Genomic DNA, 17597 nt, shown 5'->3' with positions numbered 1-17597 from the left:
TTGAGAAACCTTGGCATGGTGCCCGGGCTTAGACATATCCTACACTGTAGGACATGTTGACTAATCTCTCAATTTTAAAATCAGTTTGAGGGTTTAGTAAGACCGCAGAGTGCACCTGTCTTTGCTATTAATTTGTTACATTCAACAGTGCCAATTTTCCTGCAGACAATGCAAAAAAGATTTTTGAAAAAGCGAGGGTTGTGAAATCCTCCATCTGCAGGTAAATCCACAGCGATGGGGTTAATTGCATTTTGTTTGTAGATTTTGACACTAACTAAAGCCGCCAACAGTCTGCGGCATCTGATTTCATGTTCCACACAGTTGGCCTCACAAAATGCAAGTAGGGTGTGGATATTTGATCAAATCCCGTCCAGCCGCAAATCAGCATTGAAAATTTACTGCATTTCTACTACGTTTCAACATGCGATTATACATGTGTGATAGTTGGGGACACCGAACACTGCTGTATCATTTAACCCCTTCAGGACCTTGGACGAGAATGCTCGTCCTAACTTGCAGGTACTTAACGCACTAGGACGAGCATTCTCGTCCTAGGGTTAACGCGCTGCCCCACAACTGCTGCCGCGATCAGTAGCAGGGGCCCGGCTGATACTGACAGCCGGACCCCTGCTGTATCTGCCAGCATCGGTGAAAACACAGATGCCGGCCGATTAACCCACTGTATGCCTCAGTCACGCTGACCGCAGCATACAGGGGATTTGCGGCAGCTTGTACATCCCCATCGGGTCCCCGTGCCCCAGGGCTGGGTCTCCTAGGCAACTGTTAACGTCTTACAGTGTAAGACACTAACATTCAATATAACACAATACAGATGTATTGTGCTGCATTCAAACAGGGATCAGACCCTGTCCAATAGTGGGACAAAAAAAGTGAAAAAGAAGTGAAAAAAAAGAAAGTTTAAAAAAAAAAGTTTTTCTTTTACCCAAATAAAGTTAAAAAAAATTGTCAAAAATAGGAAAAAAATATATTAACTAACATATTAGGTGTCGCCGCGTCCGTATCGACCGGCTCTATAAGCATATCCCATTACCTAACCCCTTAGATGAACACTGTAAAAATAAAAAAATAAAAACTGTGCTAAATAAACAATTTTTTGTCACATCACTAAAAGTATAACACCAAGCGATCAAAAAGGTGTATGCCCGCCAAAAAAGTACCAATCTAACCGTCACCTCATCCCGCAAAAAATGAGCCTCTACCTAAGACAATCACCCAGAAAATAAAAAAAACTATGGCTCAGAATATGGAGACACTAAAACATCTTTTTTTTTGTTCTAAAAATGCTGTTATTGTGTAAAACTTAAGTAAATAAAAAAAGTATACATATTAGGAATCGCCGCGTCCATAATAACCTGTTCTATAAAAATATCACATGACCTAACCCCTCAGGTGAACACCTTACATCATAAAAAGTGTAATAGCAAGCCAATCAAACCGTCATCTCATCCTGCAAAAATGGTATCCTACCTAAGATAATCGCCCAAAAACTGAAAAAACTATGGCTCTCTGAATATGGAGACACTAAAATATGATTTTTTTTTTGTTTAAAAAATGATATTATTGTGTAAAACTTAAATAAATAAAAAAAAGTATACATATTAGGTATTGCCACGTCCGTAATGACCGGCTCTATAAAAATACCACATGACCAAACCCCTCAGGTAAACACCATAAACAAATAAAATAAAAACTGTGTAAATTTTTTTTATTTTTTGTCACCTTACATCACAAAAAGTGTAATAGCAAGCGATCAAAAAGTAAAACGCACCCCAAAATAGTGCCAATCAAACCGTCATCTCATCCCGCAAAAATCATACCCTACCTAAGATAGCCCAAAAACTGAAAAAACTATGGCTCTCAGACTATAGAGACACTAAAACATTTTTTTTTTGTTTCAAAAATGAAATCATTTTGTAAAACTTACAGAAATAAAAAAAAAGTAGGCATATTAGGTAAAAAAATATATAATAAAAACGGTGTAAAAAAAAGCAATTTTTTGTCACCTTACATCACAAAAAGGGTAATAGCAAGCGGTCAAAAAGTCATACACACCCCAAAATAGTGCCAATCAAACCGTCATCTCATTCCACAAAAATCATACCCTACCTAAGATAATCTCCCAAAAACGGAGAAAACTATGGCTCTCAGACTATGGAGTCACTAAAACATGAAAATCATTCAGCGGGCATCCTGTCACAACGCCGGGGGGGGGGGGATCATGTGACCCCCCCCGTATCGGCGATCACCGCAAACCGCAGGTCAATTCAGACCTGCTGTTTGCGGCTTTTACCTGCGGTTGCGGCGGCGGCGGGCGGTGCCATCGGGTCCCCATGCGGCTGTAGGGGGGACCCTATGGCATGGAAGGCAGCGCGATGTCTAAGGAAGGAATCGCGCTGCCTTCCGGTGAAGAGCCTGTGAGATCCAGCCAGGGCCGGTGCAAGGATTTTTGCACACACAAGCGAAGCTACATTTTGGCGCCCCCCCCCCACACAACTTGGTAGAGGTGATGTAAAAAGGAGGGCGTGATGTGACATGGAGGGGGATGAGAAATGTGACATGGAGGGGGATGAGAAATGTGACATGGAGGGGGGAGAAATGTGACATGGGGGGATGAGAAATGTGACATGGAGGGGGATGAGAAATGTGACATGTGGGGGGATGAGAAATGTGACATGGAGGGGGGAGAAATGTGACATGGAGGGGGGAGAAATGTGACATGGAGGGGGATGAGAAATGTGACATGGGGGGATGAGAAATGTGACATGGAGGAGGATGAGAAATGTGACATGGAGGGGGATGAGAAATGTGACATGGAGGGGGATGAGAAATGTGACATGGAGGGGGATGAGAAATGTGACATGGAGGGGGATGAGAAATGTGACATGGAGGGGGTTGAAATGTGACATGGAGGGGGTTGAAATGTGACATGGATGGGGTTGAAATGTGACATGGAGGGGGGAGAAATGTGACATGGAGGGGGGAGAAATGTGACATGGAGGGGGGAGAAATGTGACATGGAGGGGGTTGAAATGTGACATGGAGGGGGAGAAATGTGACATGGAGGGGGATAAATGTGACATATCTGGTGTCACAGTAGATTACATTTAAAAAAAAGAAAAAAATTTGACTGTGCATAAATAGCAGTCAGTTGCCTGCACATGTGTGTGTGTTTCGTGCCCTGCAAGTGCATAGTCTCACCAGCGCAACTCAAATCTGGTGTCACAGTAGATTACATTTTAAAAAATATATAATTTTGACTGTGAATAAATAGCAGTCAGTTGCCTGCACGTGTGTGTGTGTTTCGTGCCCTGCAAGTGCATAGTGTCCCCAGCGCAACTCAAATCTGGTGTCACAGTAGATTACATTTAAAAACAAAAACAACAATTTTGACTGTGAATAAATAGCAGTCAGTTGCCTGCACGTGTTTGTGTGTTTAAGGCCCTGCTGCAAGTGCATAGTGTCACCAGCGCAACTCATATCTGGTGTCACAGTAGCTTGCACGCATAGTACAACTAAACTAATCTAAAAAAATGACAGGCAGAGGCAGGCCACCCCGCAGGGCCCGTCGTGGTGCTGTGATTCCCTTTGGCCCTAGAATAATGCCCAGTGTTCAGAGGCCACGTACCCTGAACTCCAAAAGTTCTGAGGACATAGTTGACCGGGTAACACAGGACACCCAATCTTCTACAGCTTCCGCTCGGAACCTTGACGCACCATCCTTCTCCAGCTCAGCTTCGGGCACCTCTCAAGTTACCACTCACCCGCCTGCCACCACCAACACTAGCACCACAGCTGCTTCACTTGATCTGTCAGAGGAGTTATTTACACATCAGTTGGAAGAAATGAGTGATGCGCAACCATTATTGCCAGAGGATGTAGATAACAGGGATATGTCTCAGTCCGGCAGCATTACACACATGGACGTACGGTGTGATGATGATGATGTTGTACCCGCTGCTGCTTCCTTTGCTGAGTTGTCAGATACAAGTGAAGCGGTTGATGATGACGATGTGTCACGTGGATGTCACGTGGGTCTCCGCTCGAAGAGAATAAGAACAGGGGGAAAGTTCAGATGGGGAGACAGAGAGGAGGAGGAGACGAGTTGGAAGCAGGGGGAGGTCGTCACAAGGAGCTAGTGGCACAGTCAGACAGCATGCATCGGCACCCGGGGTCAGCCAGACAGCACGCCAATCAACGCATGCTGTTGCCACCACCAGAATGACGGCATTGCAGAGATCAGCAGTGTGGCATTTTTTGTGTGTGTCTGTCTCTGACACCAGCGATGCCATTTGCAACCTGTGCCAAAAGAAACTGAGTCGTGGGAAGTCCAACACCCACCTAGGTACAACTGCTTTGCGAAGGCACATGATCTCAAATCACAAACGCTTACGGGATCAACACATGAGTACAAGCAGCACACAAACTCAAAGCCGCCATCCTCCTCCTGGTCCAACATCTTCAGCCACGTCAACCACTGCTGTCCTCCTTGCCCCCTCTAAACCATCCACCACTCCGTCTCTCGCCTTGAGCAGTTCCTGCTTATCTGCCCACAGTCAGGTGTCTGTCAAGGACATGTTTGAGTGTAAGAAGCCAATGTCACAAAGTCACCCCCTTGCCCGGCGTCTGACAGCTGGCTTGTTGGAACTCTTAGCCCGCCAGCTTTTACCATACAAGCTGGTGGAGTCTGAGGCCTTCCAAAAATTTGTAGCTATTGGGACACCGCAGTGGAAGGTACCCGGCCGAAATTTCTTTGCACAAAAAGCAATCCCCAACCTGTACTCGATTGTGCAAAAGGAAGTAATGGCATGTCTGGCACACAGTGTTGGGGCAAGGGTCCATCTGACCACTGATACCTGGTCTGCAAAGCACGGTCAGGGCAGGTATATCACCTACACTTTGCATTGGGTAAACCTGCTGACGGCTGCCAAGCATGGAATGCGTGGCTCTGCAGAGGAGTTGGTGACACGGCCACGAATTGCAGGCAGGCCTGCTGCCACCGCCTCTACTCCTCCTACTCCATCCTCTTTGCTAACCTCCTCGGCTGAGTCCTCTTCTGCTGCTGCGTCTTGCTCCACCTCAACGGCACCCCCCCAGGGGCTATTCCACATCCCGGATATGACAGTGTCACGCCGTCTTGGGGTTGACTTGCCTGAAAGCAGAGAGTCACACCGGACCAGCACTCCTGTCCGCCCTGAATGCACAGGTGGATCAGTGGCTGACTCCGCACCAACTGGAGATCGGCAAAGTGGTGTGTGACAACGGAAGCAATTTGTTGGCGGCATTGAATTTGGGCAAGTTGACACATGTGCCGTGCATGGCACATGTGTTGAATCTGATTGTACAACGCTTTGTGCATAAGTACCCAGGCTTACAGGACGTCCTCAAGCAGGCCAGGAAGGTGTGTGGCCATTTTAGGCGTTCCTACACGGCCATGGCGCACTTTTCAGATATCCAGCGGCGAAACAACATGCCAGTGAGGCGCTTGATTTGCGACAGCCCGACACATTGGAATTTAACACTCCTAATGTTTGACCGCCTGCTCCAACAAGAAAAAGACGTCAACGAGTATTTGTATGACTGGGGTGTTAGGACAGCTTCTGCGGAGCTGGGAATTTTTTTGCCACGTTACTGGACGCTCATGCGCATTGCCTGTAGGCTCATGCGTCCTTTTGAGGAGGTGACAAACCTAGTCAGTCACACCGAAGGCACCATCAGCGACATCATACCATTTGTTTTCTTCCTGGAGCGTGCCCTGCGAAGAGTGCTGGATCAGGCCGTAGATGAGCGTGAAGAGGAAGAGGAAGAGTTGTGGTCACATTCACCACCAGAAACAGCCTTATCAGCATCGCTTGCTGGACCTGCGGCAACGCTGGAAGAGGAGTGTGAGGAAGAGGAGTCAGAGGAGGAATGTGGCTTTGAGGAGGAGGAGGAAGACCAACCACAGCAGGCATCCCAGGGTGCTCGTTGTCACCTATCTGGTACCCGTGGTGTTGTACGTGGCTGGGGGGAAGAACAGACTTTCAGTGAGATCACTGAGGACGAGGAACGGGACATGAGTAGCTCGGCATCCAACCTTGTGCAAATGGGGTCTTTCATGCTGTCGTGCCTGTTGAGGGACCCTCGTATAAAAAGGCTGAAGGAGAACGACCTGTACTGGGTGGCCACGCTACTAGACCCCCGGTATAAGCAGAAAGTGCCTGAAATGTTACCGAATTACCGCAAGTCGGAAAGGATGCAGCAGTTCCAAAATAAATTAAAATGTATGCTTTACACAGCGTATAAGGGTGATGTCACAGCACAATGGGAATCTAACAGGGGAACAGGTGAAAGTAATCCTCCTACCACGACCACGCCGGCAAGGACTGGACGTGATGTTGATAGAGGACATGCAGAGCTTTTTAAGTCCTACGCATCGCCACAGCCCTTCGGGCTCCACCCTCAGAGAACGACTCGACCGACAGGTAGCAGACTACCTCGCCTTAACTGCAGATACTCTGAGAAGCGATGAACCCCTTGACTACTGGGTGTGCAGGCTTGACCTGTGGCCTGTGCTATCCCAATTTGCAATAGATCTTCTGGCCTGCCCCGCTTCAAGTGTCCTGTCAGAAAGGACCTTCAGTGCAGCATAAGGTATTGTCACTGAGAAGAGAAGTCGCCTAAGTCAAAAAAGTCTAGATTACCTCACCTTTATTAAGATGAATGAGGCATGGATCCCGAAGGGACTGACAGTGGGCGATACATTTGACTAATAAAGGCCTGGTGATGAGATGAGCTGCCTGGGCTAAAAATGGCCCACACGCTGCTGTATTTTATCTCTGCATGCCGGATGACTTGAGTGACTTATCTGCCACCAACTAGGGTTCAAGCCAAAATGTTTTAGTGCACTTTCTGCCTGCCTGGAAAACATCAATTTTTCTGGCCGCTGCTACAGCAGCAGCTGCAACAATACCTCATTTTTCAGGCATGTGTACATGCCTAATTTTTCTGGCCTCTGGTGCTGCACTGTTGTTGCAAAAACAAAAACAAAAAAAAGGCACATACATGTGTCAATTCCCCTTCGTGATCGTCACCTTGTTGTGGTGAAGGGGCTTGCGTATCTGTCACGAACCGTCAGGACAGGTAGTGAATCCTCTGCACCAGAGAGGCGATGGCGCGGGTTGTACTAGAGGACCGGTTCTAAGCAGTTACTGGTCTTCACCAGAGCCCGCCGCAAAGCGGGATGGATTTGCCGCGGCGGTAACTACCAGGTCGTGTCCCCTAGTAACAACTCGACCTCTCTGGCAACTGATAAGGCGTGGTACACAGGGAGAAGGCAAGAGCGTAGTCGGACGAAGCAGCGGTCAGGGCAGGCGGAAAAGGTTCAAAGGCGAGTGGACGGTAGCAACGGGTACGGCAACAGGTAAGGCAAACTAACATCATAGGGAACGCTTTCTCTGAGTACAAGGCGCAAAGATCCGGCAGAAGGCTGTGGGAGGAGAAGGTATAAATGGGCAGTGCACAGGTGCAGCCTAATTAAGTCAGCACTGCATCTCACAACCTTAACCCTTAATAACCCCTTTGGATCAGGCACCAATCACTGGTGCACTGGTCCTTTGAATCTAAGAGTCCCGGCGTGCGTGCGCCCTAGAGAGCGAGGACGCACATGCCGAGACGCTGGAGTGCTGCCTGGGAACATACGCTGTGAGCGCTCCGAGACCAGCAGGGGACCCGGAGCGCTCAGCGTAACAGTATCACAATGAAGCGACCACCTCTATGAGTGTGTTGGCAATGGCAATGTTGGCACACCCCAGATGATAAGGTCGTTGCTTCATTGTGAACAGACCAAAAGCGATCGGCTGGATAATTTTGCATAGAAAAAACATACATTTTCTTTGTGATCATCTAAAGTGATCATTAAAGTCTACTGGGCCAACAATGGGCCCACACTGCAGAATCATTGTTTTCTGGGTCACTTAACTGTCACTGAACTACCTCAGCACGACCATAGGCTTTGAAAAACCGCCATCGCCTGCAATCTCCCAAACGTGCGCACGAGCACAGTCATCACTACACCAAGATTGATGCATAGAGGAATAAAATTTATGTCATGAGTGTGTCAACTATTGACAACTCTTTGCGGTTGTCTAAAATCTATTCCATACACGTCCCCTGATAGGGGATGTAACAGGGATTAAACTGATAGGAATAGTACCACTTAACACACCACTCATATCTGGTGGCACAGTACATTGCACGGTGCATGCGCAGTGCCCCAAATTGGAACTAGGAGGACCAACCAAGCATCTTTTTCCATCTCTCGGTTCCTAAAATCTATTTCATACACCGGCCCCTTATAGGGGACGTAACAGGGATTAAACTGATAGGAATAGTACTACTTAACACACCTTATAATAATAATAATAATAATACTAGTGGACGTAACAGGGATTAAACTGATAGGAATAGTACTACTTAACACACCACTCCTATCTGGTGGCACAGTACATTGCACGCGCAGTGCCCCAAATTGGAAGTAGGAGGACCGACCAAGCATCTTTTTCCATCTCCCGGTTCCTAAAATCTATTCCATACACGTCCCCGTAACAGGGATTAAACTGATAGGAATAGTACTACTTAACACACCTTATAATAACGCAGAGAGAAGCAACGCAGAGAGAGGAGTCTGAAGAAGAGGAGTCAGATGAGGAAGGTGGCTTTGAGGAGGTGAAAGACCAACCACAGCAGGCGTCCCAGGGGGCTTGTTGTCATCTTTCGGGGACCCTTGGTGTTGTACGTAGCTGGGTGGAGGAAGAGACCTTCAATGACATCAGTGAGGACAAGGAACGCGACATGGCTAGCTTGGTATCCAACTTTGTGCAAATGGGGAGTTTGCGGTTGTGCAAATGGACTGTTTGCGGTTGTTTGCGGTGCGTTAAACGGGGAGTTTGGTCTGTCACTGTGAAGCGTGCATAACCCTTACACTACCTGATCGATACAACATCATACCTGATGTTTTAACCACCTCCGGACCGCCTAACGCAGGATCGCGTTCCGGAGGTGGCAGCCCTGCGCAGAGTCACGCATATATGCGTCATCTCGCGATGGGCGAGATTTCCTGTGAACGCGCGCACACAGGCGCGCGCGCTCACAGGAACGGAAGGTAAGAGAGTTGATCTCCAGCCTGCCAGCGGCGATCGTTCGCTGGCAGGCTGGAGATGTGTTTTTTTTAACCCCTAACAGGTATATTAGACGCTGTTTTGATAACAGCGTCTAATATACCTGCTACCTGGTCCTCTGGTGGTCCCATTTGTTTGGATCGACCACCAGAGGACACAGGTAGCTCAGTAAAGTCCCACCAAGCACCACTACACTACACTACACCCCCCCCCGTCACTTATTAACCCCTTATTAGCCCCTGATCACCCCTGATCACCCCATATAGACTCCCTGATCACCCCCCTGTCATTGATCACCCCCCTGTCATTGATTACCCCCCTGTAAAGCTCCATTCAGATGTCCGCATGATTTTTACGGATGCACTGATAGATGGATCCGATCCGCAAAACGCATCCGGACGTCTGAATGAAGCCTTACAGGGGCATGATCAATGACTGTGGTGATCACCCCATATAGACTCCCTGATCACCCCCCTGTCATTGATTACCCCCCTGTAAAGCTCCATTCAGATGTCCGCATGATTTTTACGGATGCACTGATAGATGGATCGGATCCGCAAAACGCATCCGGACGTCTGAATGAAGCCTTACACGGGCGTGATCAATGACTGTGGTTATCACCCCATATAGACTCCCTGATCACCCCCCTGTCATTGATCACCCCCCTGTCATTGATCACCCCCCTGTCATTGATCACCCCCCTGTCATTGATCACCCCCCTGTCATTGATCACCCCCCTGTCATTGATCACCCCCCTGTCATTGATCACCCCTCTGTAAGGCTCCATTCAGATATTTTTTTGGCCCAAGTTAGCAGAATTTTATTTTTTTTTTCTTACAAAGTCTCATATTCCACTAACTTGTGTCAAAAAATAAAATCTCACATGAACTCACCATACCCCTCACGGAATCCAAATGCGTAAAATTTTTTAGACATTTATATTCCAGACTTCTTCTCACGCTTTAGGGCCCCTAGAATGCCAGGGCAGTATAAATACCCCACATGTGACCCCATTTCGGAAAGAAGACACCCCCAGGTATTCCGTGAGGGGCATATTGAGTCCATGAAAGATTGAAATTTTTGTCCCAAGTTAGCGGAACGGGAGACTTTGTGAGAAAAAAATTAAAAATATCAATTTCCGCTAACTTGTGCCAAAAAAAAAAAATTTCTATGAACTCGCCATGCCCCTCATTGAATACCTTGGGGTGTCTTCTTTCCAAAATGGGGTCACATGTGGGGTATTTATACTGCCCTGGCATTCTAGGGGCCCCAAAGCGTGAGAAGAAGTCTGGTATCCAAATGTCTAAAAATGCCCTCCTAAAAGGAATTTGGGCACCTTTGCGCATCTAGGCTGCAAAAAAGTGTCACACATCTGGTATCGCCGTACTCAGGAGAAGTTGGGGAATGTGTTTTGGGGTGTCATTTTACATATACCCATGCTGGGTGAGAGAAATATCTTGGTCAAATGCCAACTTTGTATAAAAAAATGGGAAAAGTTGTCTTTTGCCAAGATATTTCTCTCACCCAGCATGGGTATATGTAAAATGACACCCCAAAACACATTCCCCAACTTCTCCTGAATACGGCGATACCACATGTGTGACACTTTTTTGCAGCCTAGGTGGGCAAAGGGGCCCATATTCCAAAGAGCACCTTTAGGATTTCACAGGTCATTTACCTACTTACCACACATTAGGGCCCCTGGAAAATGCCAGGGCAGTATAACTACCCCACAAGTGACCCCATTTTGGAAAGAAGACACCCCAAGGTATTCTGTGAGGGGCATGGCGAGTTCCTAGAATTTTTTATTTTTTGTCACAAGTTAGTGGAAAATGCTTATTTTTTTTTTTTTTTTTTTTTCATACAAAGTCTCATATTCCACTAACTTGTGACAAAAAATAAAAACTTCCATGAACTCACTTTGCCCATCAGCGAATACCTTGGGGTCTCTTCTTTCCAAAATGGGGTCACTTGTGGGGTAGTTATACTGCCCTGGCATTCTAGGGGCCCAAATGTGTGGTAAGGAGTTTGAAATCAAATTCTGTAAAAAATGACCTGTGAAATCCGAAAGGTGCTCTTTGGAATATGGGCCCCTTTGCCCACCTCGGCTGCAAAAAAGTGTCACACATCTGGTATCTCCGTAATCGGGAGAAGTTGGGGAATGTGTTTTGGGGTGTCATTTTACATATACCCATGCTGGGTGAGAGAAATATCTTGGCAAAAGACAACTTTTCCCATTTTTTTATACAAAGTTGGCATTTGACCAAGATATTTATCTCACCCAGCATGGGTATATGTAAAAAGACACCCCAAAACACATTCCTCAACTTCTCCTGAATACGGGGATACCAGATGTGTGACACTTTTTTGCAGCCTAGGTGGGCAAAGGGGCCCACATTCCAAAGAGCACCTTTCGGATTTCACAGGTCATTTACCTACTTACCACACATTTGGGCCCCTAGAATGCCAGGGCAGTATAACTACCACACAAGTGACCCCATTTTGGAAAGAAGAGACCCCAAGGTATTCGCTGATGGGCATAGTGAGTTCATGGAAGTTTTTATTTTTTGTCACAAGTTTGTGGAATATGAGACTTTGTATGAAAAAAAAAAAAAAAAAAAAAAATCATCATTTTCCACTAACTTGTGACAAAAAATAAAAAATTCTAGGAACTCGCCATGCCCCTCACGGAATACCTTGGGGTGTCTTCTTTCCAAAATGGGGTCACTTGTGGGGTAGTTATACTGCCCTGGTATTCTAGGGGCCCAAATGTGTGGTAAGGAGTTTGAAATCAAATTCAGGAAAAAATGAGGAGTGAAATCCGAAAGGTGCTCTTTGGAATATGGGCCCCTTTGCCCACCTAGGCTGCAAAAAAGTGTCACACATCTGGTATCCCCGTACTCAGGAGAAGTTGAGGAATGTGTTTTGGGGTGTCTTTTTACATATACCCATGCTGGGTGAGATAAATATCTTGGTCAAATGACAACTTTGTATAAAAAAATGGGAAAAGTTGTCTTTTGCCAAGATATTTCTCTCACCCAGCATGGGTATATATAAAATGACACCCCAAAACACATTCCCCACCTTCTCCTGAGTACGGAGATACCAGATGTGTGACACTTTTTTGCAGCCTAGGTGGGCAAAGGGGCCCATATTCCAAAGAGCACCTTTCGGATTTCACAGGTCATTTTTTTACAGAATTTGATTTCAAACTCCTTACCACACATTTGGGCCCCTAGAATGCCAGGGCAGTATAACTACCCCACAAGTGACCCCATTTTGGAAAGAAGAGACCCCAAGGTATTCGCTGATGGGCATAGTGAGTTCATAGAAGTTTTTATTTTTTGTCACAAGTTAGTGGAATATGAGACTTTGTAAGGAAAAAAAAAAAAAAAAAAAAAATCATCATTTTCCGCTAACTTGTGACAAAAAATAAAAAGTTCTATGAACTCACTATGCCCATCAGCGAATACCTTAGGGTGTGTACTTTCAGAAATGGGGTCATTTGTGGGGTGTTTGTACTGTCTGGGCATTGTAGAACCTCAGGAAACATGACAGGTGCTCAGAAAGTCAGAGCTGCTTCAAAAAGCGGAAATTCACATTTTTGTACCATAGTTTGTAAACGCTATAACTTTTACCCAAACCATTTTTTTTTTACCCAAACATTTTTTTTTTATCAAAGACATGTAGAACTATAAATTTAGAGCAAAATTTCTATATGGATGTCGTTTTTTTTTGCAAAATTTTACAACTGAAAGTGAAAAATGTCATTTTTTTGCAAAAAAATCGTTAAATTTCGATTAATAACAAAAAAAGTAAAAATGTCAGCAGCAATGAAATACCACCAAATGAAAGCTCTATTAGTGAGAAGAAAAGGAGGTAAAATTCATTTGGGTGATAAGTTGCATGACCGAGCAATAAACGGTGAAAGTAGTGTAGGTCAGAAGTGTAAAAAGTGGCCTGGTCTTTCAGGGTGTTTAAGCACTGGGGGCTGAGGTGGTTAAAGCACGTTATTCCAAACAATTTAGGAATGTTAGGTGATTTATGCCCTTTATGGATTAAAACCCGACTCTGCGTCAACTACGTAATTTTCCATGGGATTTTTGCCATGGATCCGCCTCCGGTATGCCACAGTCCAGGTGTTAGTCCCCTTGAAACAACTTTTCCATCACTATTGTGGCCAGAAAGAGTCCCTGTGGGTTTTAAAATTTGCCTGCCTATTGAAGTCTCTGGCGGTTCGCCCGGTTCGCCCGTTCGCGAACATTTGCGAAAATTCTGTTTGCGAACTGAAAATTTTATGTTCGCGACATCTCTAGTGTAGTTTCTTAGATGGGGTCACTTTTATGGAGTTTCTACTCTAGGGTTGCATCAGGGGGGCTTCAAATGGGACATGGTGTAAAAAAAAAACAGTCCAGCAAAATCTGCCTTCCAAAAACCGTATGGCATCCCTTTCCTTCTGTGCCCTGCCGTGTGCCGGTGAAGTAGTTTACGACCACATACGGGGTGTTTCTGTAAACTACAGAATCAGGGCCATAAATTTTGAGTTTTGTTTGGCTGTTAACCCTTGCTTAGTAAAAGTTAAAAAAATTATTAAAATGGAAAATCTGCCAAAAAAGTGAAATTTAGAAATTGTATCTCTATTTTCCATTAATTCTTGTGGAACACCTAAAGTGTTAACGAGGTTTGTAAAATCAGTTTTGAATACCTTGAGGGGTGTAGTTTCTTAGATGGGGTCACTTTTATGAAGTTACTACTCTAGGGGTGCATCAGGGGGGCTTCAAATGGGACATGGTGTAAAAAAAAACTGTCCAGCAAAATCTGCCTTCCAAAAACCGTATGGCATTCCTTTCCTTCTGCGCCCTGCCGTGTGCCCGTACAGCGGTTTACAACCACATATGGGGTGTTTCTGTAAACTAAAGAATCAGGGCCATAAATATTGAGTTTGGTTTGGCTGTTAACCCTTGCTTTGTAACTGGAAAAAAATTATTAAAATGGGAAATTTGCCAAAAAAGTGAAGTTTTGAATACCATTTTTGGATGGTTTCTATTATGTAAGCCTCGCAAAGTGACTTCAGACCTGAACTGGTCCCTAAAAATTGGGTTTTTGAAAATTGTATTATAGAAGTAGAGAAATTGAAACTTGGAAATTTGACATTTTTTACAAATTTTTTTTACTTCATTTTACCAGTGTCATGAAGTACAATATGTGACGAAAAAACAATCTCAGAATGGCCTGGATAAGTCAAAGCGTTTTAAAGTTATCACCACTTAAAGTGACACTGGTCAGATTTGCAAAAAATGGCCAAGTCCTTAAGGTGAAATAGGGCTGAGTCCTTAAGGGGTTAAGGTGAAAAATGGCAGGGTCCTTAAGGGATTAATGTCCACAGTGCAGACAAAAACAGCCAACCAAGGAGACCCTGTGCAGGTCCAACAAGAGATGGTCCAACAGATACCACACTTTTTCGATAAATATTAAGGCCGAATAAATGCTTTGTCTCCATGTAATGTGATGTACTGTAGGTATGCAAGAAATATGCAGCATTAGTGGTGAAACCTACAACATCCCAAATCCTAAAAGGCATTTACAGCCTTAAAATTTCCTATAAATGCGCTCTTGCTGATAAAGATTTTTGGCACATTTATGTGTGACATGATCCTTATTTATTACCTCATCTGGTATGAGTTAGGCCAGCTGACACTGACTGTCACACACTGTCAGTGTCGTGTCGCTCACACACAGGCTGCCGCTGCACTCAGCCCTGAAGCGGTAGCCATCTTCTTCTTAAGTTCTTCTCGCTCCGCAGTGTCTGGATGGTGGGCTGAGCCTATATCAATGGTGATTCATCAGGGCGCGCGCTCCTTCAGCTGAAAGTTTACCGCTCCTCGCTCACTCTGCGCAGTGCATCAGAACAGAGCGAAAACATTAAAGGGAACCTGTCACCTGGATTTTGTGTATAAAGCTGAGGACATGGGTTGCTAGATGGCTGCTAGCACATCCGCAATACCCAGTCCCCATAGCTGTGTGTGCTTTTATTGTGTAAAAAAAACCGATTTGATACATATGCAAATTAGCCTGAGATGAGTCCTGTCCCTGAGATGAGTCCTGTAGGTGAGATGAGTCAGGGACAGGACTCATCTCAGGTTAATCCGCATATGTATCAAATCGTTTTTTTTACACAATAAAAGCACAGAGAGCTATGAGAACTGGGTATTGCGGTTGTGCTAGCGACATCTAGCAACCCATGTCCTCAGCTTTATACACAAAATCCTGGTGACAGGTTCCCTTTAAGTCAGTGATTTTGCGCCAGTGGCCAGCCAGCACCCACCTGCAGTCTGGCACCCGGGGCAACGCCCCCCCCCCCCCCATGCTACGCCACTGATTGCTACTGCTTTTGTCATGTTCCATGATTTTATGGTTCATTATCATTAGGGTTATGTAATCTTTGCATTGCATTGTACAGGGAGTGCAGAATTATTAGGCAAGTTGTATTTTTGAGGATTAATTTTATTATTGAACAACAACCATGTTCTCAATGAACCCAAAAAACTCATTAATATCAAAGCTGAATATTTTTGGAAGTAGTTTTTAGTTTGTTTTTAGTTTTAGCTATTTTAGGGGGATATCTGTGTGTGCAGGTGACTATTACTGTGCATAATTATTAGGCAACTTAACAAAAAACAAATATATACCCATTTCAATTATTTATTTTTACCAGTGAAACCAATATAACATCTCAACATTCACAAATATACATTTCTGACATTCAAAAACAAAACAAAAACAAATCAGTGACCAATATAGCCACCTTTCTTTGCAAGGACACTCAAAAGCCTGCCATCCATGGATTCTGTCAGTATTTTGATCTGTTCACCATCAACATTGCTTGCAGCAGCAACCACAGCCTCCCAGACACTGTTCAGAGAGGTGTACTGTTTTCCCTCCTTGTAAATCTCACATTTGATGATGGACCACAGGTTCTCAATGGGGTTCAGATCAGGTGAACAAGGAGGCCATGTCATTAGATTTTCTTCTTTTATACCCTTTCTTGCCAGCCACACTGTGGAGTACTTGGACGCATGTGATGGAGCATTGTCCTGCATGAAAATCATGTTTTTCTTGAAGGATGCAGACTTCTTCCTGTACCACTGCTTGAAGAAGGTGTCTTCCAGAAACTGGCAGTAGGACTGGGAGTTGAGCTTGACTCCATCCTCAACCCGAAAAGGCCCCACAAGCTCATCTTTGATGATACCAGCCCAAACCAGTACTCCACCTCCACCTTGCTGGCGTCTGAGTCGGACTGGAGCTCTCTGCCCTTTACCAATCCAGCCACGGGCCCATCCATCTGGCCCATCAAGACTCACTCTCATTTCATCAGTCCATAAAACCTTAGAAAAATCAGTCTTGAGATATTTCTTGGCCCAGTCTTGACGTTTCAGCTTGTGTGTCTTGTTCAGTGGTGGTCGTCTTTCAGCCTTTCTTACCTTGGCCATGTCTCTGAGTATTGCACACCTTGTGCTTTTGGGCACTCCAGTGATGTTGCAGCTCTGAAATATGGCCAAACTGGTGGCAAGTGGCATCTTGGCAGCTGCACGCTTGACTTTTCTCAGTTCATGGGCAGTTATTTTGCGCCTTGGTTTTTCCACACGCTTCTTGCGACCCTGTTGACTATTTTGAATGAAACGCTTGATTGTTCGATGATCACGCTTCAGAAGCTTTGCAATTTTAAGAGTGCTGCATCCCTCTGCAAGATATCTCACTATTTTTGACTTTTCTGAGCCTGTCAAGTCCTTCTTTTGACCCATTTTGCCAAAGGAAAGGAAGTTGCCTAATAATTATGCACACCTAATATAGGGTTTTGATGTCATTAGACCACACCCCTTCTCATTACAGAGATGCACATCACCTAATATGCTTACTTGGTAGTAGGTTTTCGAGCCTATACAGCTTGGAGTAAGACAACATGCATAAAGAGGATGATGTGGATAAAAAAAAATTTGCCTAATAATTCTGCACGCAGTGTATTGCTGCATAAGTTTGTCCCTCTTGTCTCCCTGTATATTGCACTGTTCTTGAAGCCCCCTCCCTCCTTCTTGCCAATAGTAGCCATTGTATGTTATATAGTATCTGCACTGGGTATTTTGGAAGATACATGCAACGGTGCTTGAAAATTTGTGAATGACCTAAAACTACATCAGATTTTCCAGAAGTCCTAAAGTAGATATGGATAACAAATAAGTCAATAATATTTATTTATTGAGGAAAATTATCCAATATAACATGTCTGTGATAATCAAAAGTATGGGAACCTTTGCTTTCCGTATCTGGTGTGGCTCTCTTGTGCAGCAATAACTACAATTAAACATTTTCGGCACATCAGCTTGGAGGAATTTTAGCCCATTTCTCCATGCAAAACAGCTTCAA

Source organism: Bufo bufo, chromosome 2, assembly GCF_905171765.1.
Source record: "Bufo bufo chromosome 2, aBufBuf1.1, whole genome shotgun sequence".
Classification (NCBI taxonomy): Eukaryota; Metazoa; Chordata; class Amphibia; order Anura; family Bufonidae; genus Bufo; species Bufo bufo.
The sequence above is the reverse complement of the archived record's forward strand: the minus strand, read 5'-3'. Positions refer to the sequence as shown.